This window comes from Gordionus sp. m RMFG-2023, chromosome 1 (assembly GCF_954871325.1).
Source record: "Gordionus sp. m RMFG-2023 chromosome 1, tfGorSpeb1-WG-v2, whole genome shotgun sequence".
Lineage (NCBI taxonomy): Eukaryota > Metazoa > Nematomorpha > Gordioida > Chordodea > Parachordodidae > Gordionus > Gordionus sp. m RMFG-2023.
Window position 1 is genome coordinate 25,013,758 of NC_088775.1, and position 18,639 is coordinate 25,032,396.

The following is an 18,639-nucleotide window of genomic DNA, read 5'->3' on the forward strand; positions in this document are numbered from 1 at the left end:
TCCTTACAGCTGTTCATGGAATCAAAGCTATACAAATAAATTCTTATCATATTTCCAATTGAAATCCTTTTAAAAACAATAAATAAATGATTGAAATTTATATACCTCCTGCACGTATAACTTCATAGTTTATAACAAGCTTACTCTTATTGAAACTATTTACAACACATCAAGGAAATAAAAATACAACACTTACATGCACTATACATATTTAAATATTCTGACCCCTTCTACAACTTTAAAACCCTCTAATTTTCCCCCACCACCTACATCAATATCTTCAGAGCTATAAAACATTTTCAATGAAATAAAAATAAACACTCACTGGTACAATAAATAATTAATTATTCTGCACTCATCTACAACAAAACCCATATAATCTAACAATCCATCACCAAAAATCTCAAAAATACAAACAAATGGTTCATGTGGTCCTTGTCCTAATATTTGTCAAGCAAAATTTTGATAACTATTCCTACATATATTCCAAAATTAATGGATAATACATGCCTAAATAGCTATGTGAAGCAAGAATACAACAATTATAAGTTTGGAAACTATAATCCAAATGCATAATTTATGCCCCTCTTGCCATAAATATACTAAAATTACCAAAGCTAGAAAGTTTCAAGTTCATGGCCCTCCATCCTCTAGATGCCTAGGTTCAGGGTTACCATGCATAACACCTACAGATCCTCCTCCATTCAGCCTATTAAATTTAGCAAGCCATCCCCTGCCTATTGTTGCTACCAACTTGCCCCCTAGTCAGCAAACTCCCAACTTACAATCATGGGCCAATGATTTTTTATCAGTACCCAATGTTTCCACCATATCCCGTATTCCGCGTGGTGCTCGCAATTCTTTTGCAGAATCCTTTAACAAGTTAATCCTATTAACAGTAAACAATCCTGCAAACCTATCAAATTGGAAAAACTTACTAAGTTTTACTATTTCCACCCTTAAAATTCCCGATAATAAAAATATCCAATTATCTAAACACATTAAAACTTCAATATCTCTTTTCAAACCTGACTCTATTCCAACCCCTACACCTCAGACCCACCAATCCAATCCACTCCCTATTGCCCATAAGGCTAAAATAGTTTCAAACAAAATAAACAGCCTTAATATTCAGCCCTTCGGATCATGACCTCTGAAGATTCCTTAGCTCCAAACAATGAGTCCACTCTAGAAGCCTTGCTTCTAAAACACCCTTCATGTGATTCAGAATTTGCCTTCTCAAGCCAAAACGATCATATAGCCCCTGAAATCAACTCTGATGAGACGATCAAAGCTGTCAGAGCTTTCAAAAGAGACTCTTCTGGAGGCCTTGATGGCATTCGTGCTATTTTCATCCAAGACATTTTAAAACCTAACATATCATGCAAAACCCTCTTGCAGAACCTTACCAGGTTATTAAATTTAATTCTTAATGGGCCCCTCCCACCACCTATCATTCCTATTCTCTTTGGTGCCCGCCTTATAGCCCTCAAAAAAAAGGATGGAGGTATCCGCCCAATTGCTGTTGGGTCGTTCTTCAGAAGGACTATCTCTAAGATCATTGCCTCACGAATAAAGGAATCTCTTTCTTCATTCCTGTCGCCAGCTAGGGTTTGGTGTACCTGGAGGATCTGAAATTTCGGCCCATCTTGCTCGCATTACCCTCTCAAATAATATTCCTGACTGTCGTTTTAAAACTTGATTTCAAAAATGCTTTCAATACAATCAAACGTCAATATTTCGTTCCCTTGTTTTGCCACAAATATCCTCAATATTCTACATACATTCTCAACAGTTACTCTAGCCCTACTTTTTTAAAGTACAATAACAACATAATAAAATCTCAGGAGGGAATCCAACAAGGAGACCCCTTAGGCCCAGCCCTTTTTTGCATCGGGATACACAAGATAATCCTAGATATTCAATCTATATCTAACCTCACTCTAAATTCCTGGTACCTCGATGACGGTATAGTCTCAGGCAACCTCTCCACAGTCATGTCCATTCCCCCCATCATTGAAAATCTCTCTTATATAACAGGACTATCTCTCAACTTCCCCAAATGTGAGATTTGCTTCTTAAACTCTACAACATCCATCCCTTCAGAAACCACATTCCTCGCCATCAACAGAGAAGAGATGACACATCTTGGATCACCGATAGGGGGTGAAAAAGCAATCGAAACTTTTTTAAACAAATCCCTGGACAATTTATCTAATTTAAACTCACTTTTTAATTACCCACCCGCTCATCAATCCTTTTTTTTAATCAAAAACTATTTTAATATACCCAAAATCCTCTATGCCCTGAGATCCTCACCGATCTTCAAATGCAGCCATTTGCTAGTTTCCCACGAAACCCAAATTAAGGATCTCCTAGAAAACATATTAAACCTTAAATTCTCCAATTAATCTTGGCTCCAGGCCACTCTTCCATGCAAGTCTGGTGGTATTGGTATCCGATCCCTCTTACAACTTTCCCTCTCAGCCTTCATCTCATCTCGTCTTGCTGCTCAATCTATTATCGACAATGGATCTACTCCTTCAGATACTGACCTCTCACAGGCCCTCACCTCTTGGGACAACAACTGCTCTCCCACCCTTAGCCGTCCCGCTTCCAGTACCCAAAAAGACTGGGATGCTCCTCTGATCGCCCGTTCCGTTGAATATCTTATTTCGAACAGGCCCTTTGAGGAAAATCCCAATAATTTGGTACTAAATGCAAACTCTGGCTACGAATGGTTGGAAGCCATCCCCAGCGCCAATCTTGGTCTCCTCATGACTGGCGAACAGCTACGTATATCTATAGCCCTCCGCCTCGGCTGTAATGTCGTAGTTCCCTCCATCTGCATCGATTGTGGTCAGCCCATTGAATCGAAGGCTTACCATCCCTTGCACTGCAAGTTCTCCCGTGGACGACAACCTCGTCATAAATCTATCAATAACATTTTACTAGCCGCCCTCAAAAAAGTTAATATCCCATCTACCATCGAACCAGTGGGTCTTTCAAACGAATACGCCATATGCCCGGATGGTATTTCTCTCATACCCTGGTCTAATGGTCTTCCGCTAACATGGGATTACACTTGCGTTGATTTTGCTGCCAAGTCTAACCTCTCATTTTCTGCTATCGAAAAGGCAGAAATCCTTAAAAAAAATAAATACGCTTGCCTCGCCAACACTATGTTCATTCCTATCGTTACCAATACCCTAGGCATGTTTGGAAACGAGGCCCTCAATTTCATTAAAATTATAGGAAAAAAAATGAGACAGATCTCAGGGGACCCCAATGAAGGATTTTACCTTCGCCAGCAGATTTCCCTAGAAATTTGCCGGTCTAATTTTTTAAGTATTCACTCTTCTCTTGGATGATATATACCCCCCCCCCTTTTTAAAACCCATATATTTTTTTTATAGTCTTTTTTAATGTCTTCATAGATCATATATATATTATATATTTCTTTTTTTTTATATTTAATTTTTAATATATCCATTTTAATATATATTTTTTAATCCTCTGTAATTTTAATGAAAATCAAAAAATAAAATACAGTTTAATATAAAAAAAAAAATATATTTACATTAAATATAAATAAAATAAATTGTTTTACTATAATAAATAAATAATAATTAATGATAGGCATCGATGCAGAATTTTTAACTAATTTATATTAGCCAATTTTTATACTTAGCCGATTTTTAGGCCTAGCCTTATTAGGCTTAGGTGTAGTTTTTAGCCGATTACGCAACACTAGATGATATAATTAAACTTTTAACAAATTATTACTCTAGGAAAACGAATTTTATGCTAGAGATATCATTTTTTTAAAACGGAACAAGAAAAAGGAGAAACGATTACAGAATATATAAATAAAATAAAAGCAAATACGTGTGATTTTAAAGATATGTATAATACAGTATTGCCGGATAAATTAGTGTCGGGAATTACGAATGAAAAAATATTGATGAAGCTAATCAACACTCCAGACTTGACATGGGAAAGGGCTGTACAAATTGCTACCTCAATGGAGACAACGGAAATGATTTCGCATGCAAAATTATCTGCAGGAAAGAATTAAATGTAAAAACAGTTATAAGGGCGCAGTATGACAAGTGTAAACCATTATTTGTTAATATTGTGAATTAGAAAACCATATAAAATCAAAGTTCCAAAATTTTGTGGAATAAATGGACATCTACAGAAAGTATGCAGGAAGAATCGTGGTAAGAAAGAATATATTCGAACGATAGATGTCCAGGAAAAGAAGCGAGAATAAAGATTCATCAGAGGAGTCGCGGAAAAAATTTGAAATGAAATTATTGATAGATAAAATATATATTAATTTTTTAATTGACACCAGGATCGACAATTTACCGTTTAAAAATACCAGTAACAAAAACGGATATTATTTTAAAATCATATAATATTAAAGATTATTCTAGGTATATGTAAATTACCCATTAATTATAAGAATAAAATTATATATAATTGTAAACAATGGTATTAATTTGATAGGTATCGCCGATCGTGCCTGCACTAAAAAAAAGATGGATCCTTGAGAATTTGTGGTGATTTTCGACAGACGGTTAATTCAAATAGTGTTGTTAAAACGCCGCGAGTCGCGACCCCGACCCAAAGTTCAGGTCTTTTTTCGACCTAGACCCGAGTTCAAGCCGAAAAAACGACCTCGACCCAAAATGGTCGTTTTTTTCGACTCAGACTTGCAGTTTGGGTCGTTTTTACGACTCAGACTTGAAGTTTGGTCGTTTTTTTCGACTCAGACTTGAAGTTTATTTTTTAAGGCAAATATGTAAAAATATATTTTGCAAACATGTTAAATTATAATTTCAGTGAAGATGTACCATAGGAAAGTGACAATTGTCATAATCATCATTTTTGAACTTTTTTAGACAAATGGGTAAAAATATATTATGTAAACATGTTAAATTTAAATTTCAGTGAAGATGTACCATAGGAAAGTGACAATTTTCATAATCGTCATTTTTCAACTTTTTTGAATTTTTTTTAGACAAATGGGTAAAAATATATTTTGTAAACATGTTAAATTTAAATTTCAGTGAAGATATACAATAGGAAAGTGACAATTGTCATAATCGTCCTTTTTTCAATTTTTTTATGGCAAATGAGTAAAAATAATAAGATTTTTACTATTTGATTAAATAGAGTTTAAAAATAATTATGACTTTTATCACTTTTCTATGGCTTTTATTGAAATTTTAATTAATTAGTTTATAATTTATATTTCAACCATTTTCTTCAAAATATTCCAAATAAATTATCAACATGGCTATTTTTATTTTTTCAAGGTTTTTTTATCACTGAAAAATTGATTTAACATGTTTACAAAATTTATTTTTACCCATTTGCCTTAAAAAAATTCAAAAAAGTTTAAAATGACGATTATTACAATTGTCACTTTCCTATGGTACACCCTTAATGAAATTTTGATTTAACATGTTTACAAAATTTTACCCATTTGCCTTAAAAAATCGAAATAGTTCAAAAATGACGATTATGACAATTATCACTTTCCTATGGTACATCTTCACTGAAATTTAAATTTAACATGTTTACAAAATATATTTTTACCCATTTGTCTAAAAAAAATTCAAAAAAGTTCAAAAATGACGATTATGACAATTGTCACTTTCCTAAGGATCTTCAATGAAATTTAACATGTTTACAAAATATATTATTACCCATTTGTCTAAAAAAATTCAAAAATGACGATTATGACAATTGTCACTTTCAAGGTACATCTTCAATGAAATTTTAATTTAACATGTTTACAAAATATATTTTTGCCCATTTGCCTTAAAAAAATTGAAAAAAGTTCAAAAATGACAATTATGACAATTGTCACTTTCCTATGGTACATCTTCACCGAAATTTAAATTTAACATGTTTACAAAATATATTTTTACCCATTTGTCTAAAAAAAATTCAAAAAAGTTCAAAAATGACGATTATGACAATTGTCACTCTCCTAAGGTACATCTTCAATGGAATTTTAATTTAACATATTTACAAAATATATTTTTACTTTGCCTTAAAAAAATTGAAAAAAGTTCAAAAATGACGATTATGACTAGGCCTAAAACGAAATATTTGTTATTTGATATTCGATTCGTATTTTACGAATACGAATAACACAATTATTCGATTCGAAATTTCGAATCGAATATGAATAATGAGGAAAATTATTTGTTTATTCGAAATTATTTATATATAAATATTCCTAATTATTCGCAAATTTTTTATTGCAAGTAAAATAAAAAGAAGTAATTAAGTGGATATCATTTCGTTTTATTTTATTTCCTATTATCAAATATCAAATCATAACAAATATTTGCTGAAAAAGTTTAATGGAAGAAAAGGAAAAGCTTCAAAGTAAAATATAATTATTTTATTTTGATTGTTTCTCTTTAATCATTTTTGATGTTATTGAACAAGTCAAAACATTTTTATAGAGTGTGCCTCTTTCCCATATTCTCGAGCTCCTGACAAATAAATAACTAAAATTTTTTGACTAGTTCTTATTATTTGATTAGGAAAATCCTTTTCCCATTTAGTAACCGGTAACAGATTAAATCATGGGGAAATTTTTCTTATATTATTTTTTTTTTATTTTTTTTTTTTAATATTTTTTTTTTTTTAAATTTTTTATTTATTTTTTTTAGATTGTCTGGATTTTGGTAGAAATTTGGCGTATTTTTAGATATTTTTTTGATAAATAAATATCGTGTGGATTTTGAAGGAAATTTTTTGATAAATAAATATCGTGTGGATTTTAACGGGAATTTTTTGATAAATAAATATCGTGTGGATTTTGAAGGAAATTTTTTGATACAATATCAAAGTTTTTTAAATTTAACATTTTACCTCTTTATGGATAACATAGAACTATTTTTGTTTTTCCTTAAAAATATATATATCTATATTATCATTGTATATATGTTATATTTATTCAAATAAATTGATTAATTATTTAGTATACCTATTTTTATTAAATTCTTAAATATACTTCTTTTTTTTCTAAATTCTTAAATATACTCTTTTTTTCTAAATTCTTAAATATACTCGTTCTTTCTAAATTCTTAAATATACTCTTTTTTTCTAAATTCTTAAATATACTCTTTTTTTCTAAATTCTTAAATATACTCTTTTTTTCTAAATTCTTATAATATACTCTTTTTTTCTAAATTCCTAAATATACTCTTTTTTTCTAAATTCTTAAATATACTCTTTTTTTCTAAATTCTTAAATATACTCTTTTTTTCTAAATTCTTAAATATACTTAAGATTTTTTTTAAATTTAAAAATAATAATAAATAAAAAAATATATTTTAAAAAAAATAAATAAAAAAAAAATATTAAAAAAAAATAAATAAAAAAAAAATAATATATGAAAATTTCCCCATGATTTAATCTGTTACCCATTGTCATAATCACCTCTAAAAATTATATTAATAATTAAATAAAGGAAATTTATGCTACTAAAGTATTTTTATATATTAAATAAAATCTATAATGAAATACTTTCTAAAATTTTGTTATATTTTATATGCAAATATTTAAAATGTAGATATTTTAAATAGATTATAATTTTAAAAATTCTATTTTGTCATAATCACCTTCACCTCTATCTTATAAAATGATATTAATAATAAAAATAAATACATGATTAAATAAAGGAAATTTATGCTACTAAAGTATTTTTAATAAATAAAATCTATAATGAAATACTTTCTAAAATTTTGTTATATTTTATATGCAAATATTTAAAATGTAGATATTTTAAATAGATTATAATTTTAAAAATTTTATTTTGTCATAATCACCTTCACTAAATATTTTTTTATAAGCAATTCTAATTCTAAAAATCGGATATTTTGGTCAATTTGTTTGGTTAACGTTATATGAAATCATTGGGTTTTATTTCGTTTATTTTCTATAAATTTTTATATTGTAATGACAATTAGTTTAGAGAATCCTTAAAAGTGTCATCTTTAAATATCTGTAAAATTTTCTTTGCAAAATATTTTATAAGCTTTAGAAAAATTTTCGAATCGAATCGAATATTCAACGAATCAAACGAATAATGATTTTATTATTCGTACGAATACGAATAGCGCAATTATTGGATTCGAAAATTCGAATAATAGTATTATTCGATTTGATTCATTTTTTTGTAGGCCTAATTATGACAATTGTTTCCTATGGTACATCTTCACTGAAATTTAAAATGTTTACAAAATATATTTTAACCCATTTGTCAAAAAAAAATTCAAAAAAGTTCAAAAATGACGATTATGACTATTGTCACTTTCCTATGGTACATCTTCACCGAAATTTAAATTTAACATGTGTTGCAGTTTTACTTTACAAAAAAATGCATTATGCAAATCGTAAACAAAAATAATGTTTTATTAAAATATCCCCGTCTATGTAAATGAGAAAAAAACGCGTGAGATTTGTAGATTTTTTCATACTTTAACAGTTTTAACAAGTAGGATGTAGAACTTGTTATTCTTCGCTAGGGAGACTATGTAAATGTTGATTAAAGAAAAAGGATATATAATGGAGAAATTATGATGCGAAAAGGAATTATTATTTTAACTAAAATTTACTTTTAATTTTTTAATTTTATTTTATTTTATTTTTTTTATGATGTTTACTATTATAATTTTGAATAAAGAATTAAAGTTGATTTTAGGATTTCGTAATTCCTAATTATTATTAATTTCCTTTTATATATATATATTTGTTTTCTATTTTTATATTTAGGTTTTGATCCACAATGACAACCATGTCGTTGTGACAATGGTGCCGAAGAGCGGAGGAGACCGGCCCTTTACAACCTTCAGTGTGGGACCGGTGAAACAACAAGGAGAGGTGTCAAACTGTATTCTAATACAAAAAAAAAAAATTCCAGAAGAACGTAAGAAAAATATATAAATAAAGATGAAAAGGAAATATTATGTTGTTAAGATTATGTTTATGTAGGATATAAAATCTAAAATTAAAGACAAAGGTAACATTCATAGTAGATAGAGATAATTGTGTTTAGTTATTTAAAGGTGATAATTAGGAATTTTATATTTAGAAGTTACTGGTAAACTAAAAACCAATGGAATTTTGAAACTAATAAAGACTATGATATTTTAGATTTTAGAATTATTATCAAGTGATCACTAGAAATAACTTTGACAAAGAAATAGAAACATAAATTGCGAAAGTTAATATTTAACTAATAGGTTGCTGAGATATAATAATTAAAAAATTCGGTGAATAAGATTAGAATATAACTTTATTGTTAGGAAATAGTTGATTAAATTCTTATTGAAGATTTACGTTTAACTTTTATTTTAAGGGCTGCGAGAGATAAAACAGCCTCAAGGATTAATGTGAATTAGTATATTAGGTTGTAGATTAACCAAAAAATCTTCATAGAGAGAATCGGCTTTTCGTCATTAGAAAATTTATGCCGCAATCGAGCTCAATTTGAGATCGGATATTTATTTTTTTTGAATCATAAATAAGATTTGAGATCAATTATGCAACATTATTCTAATAATAACAGAAAGAAAAACATGCGTTAGAAATATACATATCAGTTTTCAACAACGGTTGTGCGAAAAATTATAATGATTAGAGTTCATAAGTTATTCAAAGACGTGGGGTGAAAGCCATAGTGATTAGAATTAAGAGGTTGTTCATAAACGTAAGTATGAAAACTTTTATGATTAGGTCATTGATTTCTCAACAACGTATGTATGAAAAGAGATTTATATATTTCAGCTGTTTTTTTTAAAGACTTAGTGTCAAAGAGTACATGAGGAAATAAATACACAATGATAATTTTTTTAAAAGATAGGTTTTGATATATATTTTAGAATAGGATTTTTAGATATAAATTTAGTATAGACATGGCTGAAAAGAAGATGAGGATCAATAGCTAAAGGATGAGTACAAGTAAATTTTTCAATGAAAATATGGGTCTAGGCTTCATTAAGGGGAGAGGGGTGATAGAATGTGATATATTTATATAATTTATTATATTTTGCTACGTATTATAAAATTTAAGATTTAGTATAATTTACGCCATTTATTAAAGGCAGAATTAGTTTAGAGGAGATAAATGTAGATATGTAAATAGATTATTTTAGGTAGAAGTAGATTAGATGTGATTACCCGATATCTCAACAAGGGCAAACTGTCGTAGAAGACCCGAAAGTCTGAAAGATAGATACGATTACAAGAATTAGAGGCAACAACCAATCAATTACAAGAGAAAGGGGGAAAACAAGCAAATTGATATAAAAGAGGGTCAAGACGAACAAGAATTCGTGAAAACCATCGTTTATCGCAGACCAATCGTTTATCGAGATAAAAAGCTAATCGTGGATTACAAGAGAATGATAGAAAACAAGTTACGATGAAACTGGATGGCATCGATAATCGTTCATCAAGCGTGGATCGTGGAAAACAAGCCTTTATCAAGTTCGTCAGTGGCCTACAGAGATAAAAAGCTGATCGTTTCACAGGGGGACAAGCGACAGATAGAATTCAAAAATTTCAAGCGACAAAGCCTTCGTTAGAACTTAGAAGACAGCAAAAATTAAGAAGAATAAGTCGAGATCGAAAGAAGATTGATTATTCGCAGATTGGTGGGTCTAACTTAAGTGGAAGGGTGTTGCAGTTTTACTTTACAAAAAAATGCATTATGCAAATCGTAAACAAAAATAATGTTTTATTAAAATATCCCCGTCTGTGTAAATGAGAAAAAAACGCGTGAGATTTGTAGATTTTTTCATACTTTAACAGTTTTAACAAGTAGGATGTAGAACTTGTTATTCTTCGCTAGGGAGACTATGTAAATGTTGATTAAAGAAAAAGGATATATAATGGAGAAATTATGATGCGAAAAGGAATTATTATTTTAACTAAAATTTACTTTTAATTTTTTAATTTTATTTTATTTTATTTTTTTTATGATGTTTACTATTATAATTTTGAATAAAGAATTAAAGTTGATTTTAGGATTTCGTAATTCCTAATTATTATTAATTTCCTTTTATATATATATATTTGTTTTCTATTTTTATATTTAGGTTTTGATCCACAATGACAACCATGTCGTTGTGACAACATGTTTACAAAATGGGTTATTCCATGTCAAATGAGCAAAAAAATCAAGATTTTCGGCCGACCCCTTTCAATTTCGATAAAAAGTTGTAGACTGGTTATATATGTTCCCATTAGATTATAAACAAAATTTTAGCGCATTAGCAACTATATTAGCGGAGATAATCGGGGTTAAAGGTCCAAAAAACGTCTTTTTTTGCTTTTTACTGATGTCAAATAATTAGTTTTTAATTTAAAACTAAATATGATCAAATATTGAATATAATATCAATAGCTAAGTTAATAATTGATGATTATGGCGAAAACATCAAAATTAATTTTTGATAAAATATGGGTCATCTTATGGTCAGTTGAAAACTTGAAATTAATATTTCGAAATGTATATGATCTCCGATTTTTAATTTTTTTAAGAAATATTATCCGTTTACTATTTTTTTAATAATTTCTTCAACAATTAGCATGGCTGGATATTTATTTAAAAAAATATTGCGATTTTTATACTTTTAAAAAAATAGATGGCGCTATTTATAATAGTTTTAATATGTTAAAATTCATTTTTTTATTGATTAAAAATATTTTAATGTATAATATATCATAAAATTGGATTATATAACTTTGTAAACCTTATTCCCCTGAGATATTCGCAGGATAAAAAATTTAAATAATTTTTTTAATATTTCAATGTAAATTAAAAATAATTAAAAAATCCGACTAGCATACGAGCAAAAAAGCAGGATTAAAGGAGTGCAGGAAAATTATTAAGGGAAAAATCGAAAATCACATTAATTATCAGGCATACTTCCCCCCTGACTAAGTCATACCCATCAAGATCAAGAATGTTATGAAATTGTCATTATCTTAAATTATTAAAATAACCAGAGATAAAGCAAATTTCGAAGATTTTGAAAAATTTTTTAAGTAATAAAAATAAACAATATTATAGTTCTGATGAAATAAGCCGACTCATGCCTGGAATAAAAGATTGTGTATCTGTTAAAGGCGAGAAAGAATCAGTCCAAAAAAGACTTAAGCTTAAATAAATATTCAAGATGTTTAAGGAAGAATACCCAAATATATCAATTGGATTCTCTAAATTTGCCGAACTTAGACCAAAAAACTGTATTTTAGTTGGAGCTAGTGGCACACACACTGTTTGTGTCTGCGCCATTCATCAGAATGTGAAATTAATGACAAATGTAGAAAAATTTTAAAGATGGGGAATTTTTAACCAATCTAGATTATTCTGAGGATTATTCCTTCATTTTACAAGATGAAGTTCAGGGATTTCATTGGAACAACTTGCAGGCTACTATACATCCATTTGTAGCATATTATAAATCTGGAGAAGAATTAAAAAATATAAATTTTGTTATTTTATCCAAATTTAATTCTAAACCAGAAAAAAAAATATTTTTTTCAGATGAAGCCGCGTCTCAATACAAGAATCGCAAAATTTTTCTGAACATATGTCTTCATAAATACGATTTTAAAATTCCTGCCGAATGGCATTTCTTTGCCACTGCTCACCGCAAAAATGCATGTGACGGTATCGGAGGAACTGTCAAAAGATTAGTTGCCAGAGCTAGTCTTCAAAGGCCAAATAAAAATCAAATCCTAACCCCATTAGAATTATATAATTATGCTAAAGAAAATATTAATGGAATTCAATTTGAATATGTATCAAATCAAGAATATATCGAAGAGGAATTAGCCCTTCGTAAAAGATTTAATGCACTGCTTATACATGGGACCCAAAAAAATCACGGGATTATTCCCATTGATCAAAATAGACTAAAAACCAAAATATATTCTAATTCCAAAAAATATAATATAAAACAAGTTTCGTATTTAAATGAGAAAATTAATTTTTAAAATATTAATGGATATATAACATGTGTATATGATGATAAGTGGTGGTTAGGATATATAATCGATAAAAATGATATAAATAAAGAAGTAAAAATCCAATTTTTACACCCTTGTGGACCTTCAGCCTCATTTAAATTTCCTCTGAAAGATGATATTTTAGTGTTGCCTAAATCTCATATACTCTCGCTGGTCAATCCTTCTACTCCTACCAGTCAAACATATATATTATCTCCCGAAGAAATCTCACAAGCTAGCCAGGCTTTGTATTCCTTTAGATGAAGTAAGATTTAATTAATTTATAAACTATCTTAATTAGGCTAAATTTGTGAAGATTTTAAAAATTTATGATCTGAATTACAAATAAAAATATATAATGGACATTGTAATCGATTTAGTATGATATATATACATTAAATTATTTTTAATCAATAAAAAAAATGAATTTTAACATATTAAAACTATTATATATAGCGCCATCTATTTTTTTTAAAGTATAAAAATCGCAATATTTTTTAAAATAAATATCCAGCCATGCTAATTGTTGAAGAAATTTTTAAAAAAATAGTAAACGGATAATATTTCTTAAAAAAATTAAAAATCGGAGATCATATACATTTCGAAATATTAATTTCAAGTTTTCAACTGACTATAAGATGACCCATATTTTATCAAAAATTAATTTTGATGTTTTCGCCATAATCATCAATTATTAACTTAGCTATTGATATTATATTCAATATTTGATCATATTTAGTTTAAAATTAAAAACTAGTTATTTAACATCAGTAAAAAGCAAAAAAAGACGTTTTTTAGACCTTTAACCCCGAATATCTCCGCTAATATAGTTGCTAATGCGCTAAAATTTTGTTTATAATCTAATGGGAACATATATAACCAGCCTACGATTTTTCATCGAAATCGAAAGGGGTCGGCCGAAAAGTGATTGATTTGACATGGAATGACCCAAATATATTTTTACCCATTTGCCTTAAAAAAATTGAAAAAAGTTCAAAAATGACGATTATGACAATTGTCACTTTCCTATGGTACATCTTCAATGAAATTTTATTTTAACATGTTTGCTACCCATTTGTATTTGTCTAAAAAAATTGAAAAAAGTTCAAAAATGACGATTATGACAATTGTCACTTTCCTATGGTACATCTTCACTGAAATTTAAATTTAACATGTTTACAAAATATATTTTTACCCATTTGTCAAAAAAAAATTCAAAAAAGTTCAAAAATGACGATTATGACAATTGTCACTTTCCTATGGTACATCTTCACTGAAATTAAAATTTAACATGTTTACAAATATATTTTTACCCATTTGCCTTAAAAAAATTGAAAAAAGTTCATAAATGACGATTATGACAATTGTCACATTCCTATGGATCTTCACCGAAATTTAAATTTAACATGTTTACAAAATATATTTTTACCCATTTGCCTTAAAAAAATTCAAAAAAGTTCAAAAATGACGATTATGACAATTGTCACTTTCCAATGGTACATCTTCTCTGAAATTTAAATTTAACATGTTTACAAAATATATTTTTACCCATTTGCCTTAAAAAGATTCAAAAAAGTTCAAAAATGACGATTTTGACAATTGTCACTTTCCTATGGTACATCTTCACTGAAATTTAAATTTAACATGTTTACAAAATATATTTTTACCCATTTGTAAAAAAAAAATTCAAAAAAGTTCAAAAATGACGATTATGACAATTGTCACTTTCCTATAGTACATCTTCACTGAAATTTAAATTTAACATGTTTACAAATATATTTTTACCCATTTGCCTTAAAAAAATTGAAAAAAGTTCAAAAATGACGATTATGACAATTGTCACTTTCCTATGGTACATCTTCACTGAAATTTAAATTTAACATGTTTACAAAATATATTTTTACCCATTTGTCAAAAAAAAATTCAAAAAAGTTCAAAAATGACGATTATGACAATTGTCACTTTCCTATGGTACATCTTCACTGAAATTTAAATTTAACATGTTTACAAATATATTTTTACCCATTTGCCTTAAAAAAATTGAAAAAAGTTCAAAAATGACGATTATGACAATTGTCACTTTCCTATGGATCTTCACCGAAATTTAAATTTAACATGTTTACAAAATATATTTTTACCCATTTGCCTTAAAAAAATTCAAAAAAGTTCAAAAATGACGATTATGACTTGTCACTTTCCTATGGTACATCTTCACTGAAATTTAAATTTAACATGTTTACAAAATATATTTTTACCCATTTGTCAAAAAAACATTCAAAAAAGTTCAAAAATGACGATTATGACAATTGTCACTTTCCTATGGTACATCTTCACTGAAATTTAAATTTAACATGTTTACAAAATATATTTTTACCCATTTGATTTAAAAAAATGGAAAAAGTTCAAAAATGACGATTATGACAATTGTCACTTTCCTATGGTACATCTTCACCGAAATTTAAATTTAACATGTTTACAAAATATATTTTTACCCATTTGCCTTAAAAAAATTCAAAAAAGTTCAAAAATGACGATTATGACAATTGTCACTTTCCTATGGTACATCTTCACTGAAATTTAAATTTAACATGTTTACAAAATATATTTTTACCCATTTGCCTTAAAAAAATTGAAAAAAGTTCAAAAATGACGATTATGACAATTATCACTTTCCTATGGTACATCTTCACCGAAATTTAAATTTAACATGTTTACAAAATATATTTTTACCCATTTGCCTTAAAAAAATTCAAAAAAGTTTAAAAATGACGATTATGACAATTGTCACTTTCCTATGGTATATCTTCACTGAAATTTAAATTTAACATGTTTACAAAATATATTTTTACCCATTTGCTATTAAATAATTGAAAAAAGTTCAAAAATGATGATTATGACAATTGTCACTTTCCTATGGTACATCTTCACCGAAATTTTAATTTAACATGTTTACAAAATATATTTTTACCCATTTGCCTTAAAAAGATTCAAAAAAGTTCAAAAATGACGATTATGACAATTGTCACTTTCCTATGGTACATCTTCACCGAAATTTAAATTTAACATGTTTACAAAATATATTTTTACCCATTTGCCTTAAAAAAATTGAAAAAGTTCAAAAATGACGATTATGACAATTGTCACTTTCCTATGGTACATCTTCACCGAAATTTAAATTTAACATGTTTATAAAATATATTTTTACCCATTTGTCTAAAAAAAATTCAAAAAAGTTCAAAAATAAAGATTAAGACAATTGTCACTTTCCTATGGTACATCTTCACTGAAATTTTAATTTAACATGTTTGCATAATATATTTTTACACATTGGCCTTAAAAAACTTCAAGTCTGAGTCGAAAAAAACAACTAAGCTTCAAAGTCTAAGTCGAAAAAAACAACCAAACTTTAAGTCTAAGTCAAAAAATACGACCCATATTTTGGGTCGAGGTCGTTTTTTTCGGCTTGAACTCTGGTCGAGGTCGAAAAAAACGACCCAAAATTTGGGTCAGCTCTGTTCGAGCCGACTCGGCTAAGCCGATTAACAACACTAAATGCAAATATTTTGATATATCCTATACCCAGAATTAATTAATTATTAACCACACCTAGGTAATGGATCAAAATATACGGTATTAGATTTATCAGAAGCGTATTTTCAAATAGCACTAGATGATCAACACGCCAAGTGGATTATATCGCTTCACACGACTTCCATTAGTGGAGTCTCAGCGCCAGCCATTTTTCAACAAGCAATGGATTCCGTATTAAAAGGACTACCTGGGGTAGCAGAATATTTGGACGATATAATAAATACTGGGAAACAATTGAGATTCATAAAAAAAATTGATAAATGTATTAAAGATGTTAGAAATAAACGGTAGAAAAGATTGAATTCTTAGGTCATACCATTAGCAAAGAGAGAATCACAACAAATAAGAATGCCAATGCAATTTTAGACGCTCCGTTACCTAAAAACGTTAAAAAATTACAAGCTTTTATCGGTATCATTAATTATTATCAAAAATTTATAAACAATTTTTCGACTATTGCCGACCGCTATATAGACTTTTAAGGAAAAATGTGCAATGGAAATGGACAGATAATGAAACAAATAGTGTTGTTAAACGGCTCATTTTGAGCCGGTTTTTAAAAACGGCTAACTCAAAATTTTATCCAGAAAAATATTACGCAAGCCTGAAGATTTTTCTCGTAGATGGCAGGTTTTAACATCTATTAACGAAATCTCTAAGCTTAGACAATATTTTTCTAGACATAAGATATCGAGTTAGCCGTTTTTAAAAATCGGCTCAAATCGAGCCGTTTAAAAACACTTGAAACAAAAGTAATTAATAAACTTAAAAAATTAATATCAAAAGTACCAATTTTAACATTATAATCCGGAAAACCCGATAATTCTAGCTGCTGACGCGTCTCAACATGATAGGATCAGTTCTATCTCATATCATTAACAACGAGGAAAAGTTGATTGGATTCGTTTCTCGAACATTAAATGCCGCCGAACGAAATTACAGTCAGATAGAGCGTGATGTTTTATAAATCATATTTGGATTAATTAAATTAAAAAAATATTTAATTGGTAAACATTTTACTATAATCACTTATCATAAACCACTTATATGGTTACTTAATACATATAAAAGAATAACAGACATGTCAACAAGATTAATAAGAGTCATTACTACTAACAAATTATGATTATGAATTGCAACTTCGAGGGACAAAAAAAATAGTAATGCGGATATGCTTTACCGTTTCCCGATTAAAGGTAAACCATTTGCTTGGGAAGAGTTAGATATTAATTTAATAGTATCGGATGCTCCACAATTTTTCAGCGTTAGATATAAAATCAAACACAAGAAATGACCCGATATTATCAAAGTTTTCACGTTACATTACAACTGAGTGGCCGAAGATAATAGAGGAAAATCTAAACTCGTTTTTCCAGTGCCGAAATGACTCACAATGGAGGCAGGGTGTATATTAGGTTAAGAACCATAATTCCAAAAAAATTACAAGTAAATATTTTGTCTTTTTTACATATGGGACATCAGGGTTATACTAAAACAAAATTATTGGCCCAAGAGAACGTTTGGTGTCAGATACATGGTAAAAATTGTGAATTATGTTAAACCTAGAGGTAAAACGATCATAGGGAAATGACCCTCGGCAAATAAACCATGGGGAAGCATTCATTTAGATTTTGCCGGCCCAATCAAAAGAGATATATATCTAGTAATAATAGATAGTTTTAGTAAATGGCCTGAAATACAAAAACTGTCGACAAATAATTTTACTGCAGTGAAAAAAATTATTGATAAGACTTTTTGCTATTTTCGGTTACCCCAATACCATTGTTACGGATATTTGGCCCGCATTTCAAAGTAGAGAATTCAGTTTATTTTGCAAACAATTATCAATAAGAAATGAATATAGTGCCCCGTACCACCCTAGAACCAACGGAAAAGCGGAGCGGTTAGTACAAACTTTTAAAAGATTTTAAAAAAACATAATGATTCTAATAAAATACAAGATTTTCTGTTTAATTAATAAAAAACGCCATAAAT

At 28.4% G+C, this 18,639-nt stretch overlaps 1 protein-coding gene and 1 long non-coding RNA gene across 2 annotated transcripts in view; one reads left to right on the forward strand and one right to left on the reverse strand.

Moving 5' to 3' along the window:
* The window catches only part of LOC135925930 (FHF complex subunit HOOK-interacting protein 1B-like), a 91,480-nt gene that overhangs the window by 52,857 nt on the left and 19,984 nt on the right, over nt 1–18,639 (reverse strand). The window lies entirely within an intron of this gene.
* Nucleotides 1,304–9,893, forward strand: LOC135931093 (uncharacterized). Its single transcript, XR_010572935.1, has 2 exons — nt 1,304–2,166; nt 8,809–9,893. It is a non-coding gene; the product is annotated as an uncharacterized LOC135931093 (long non-coding RNA).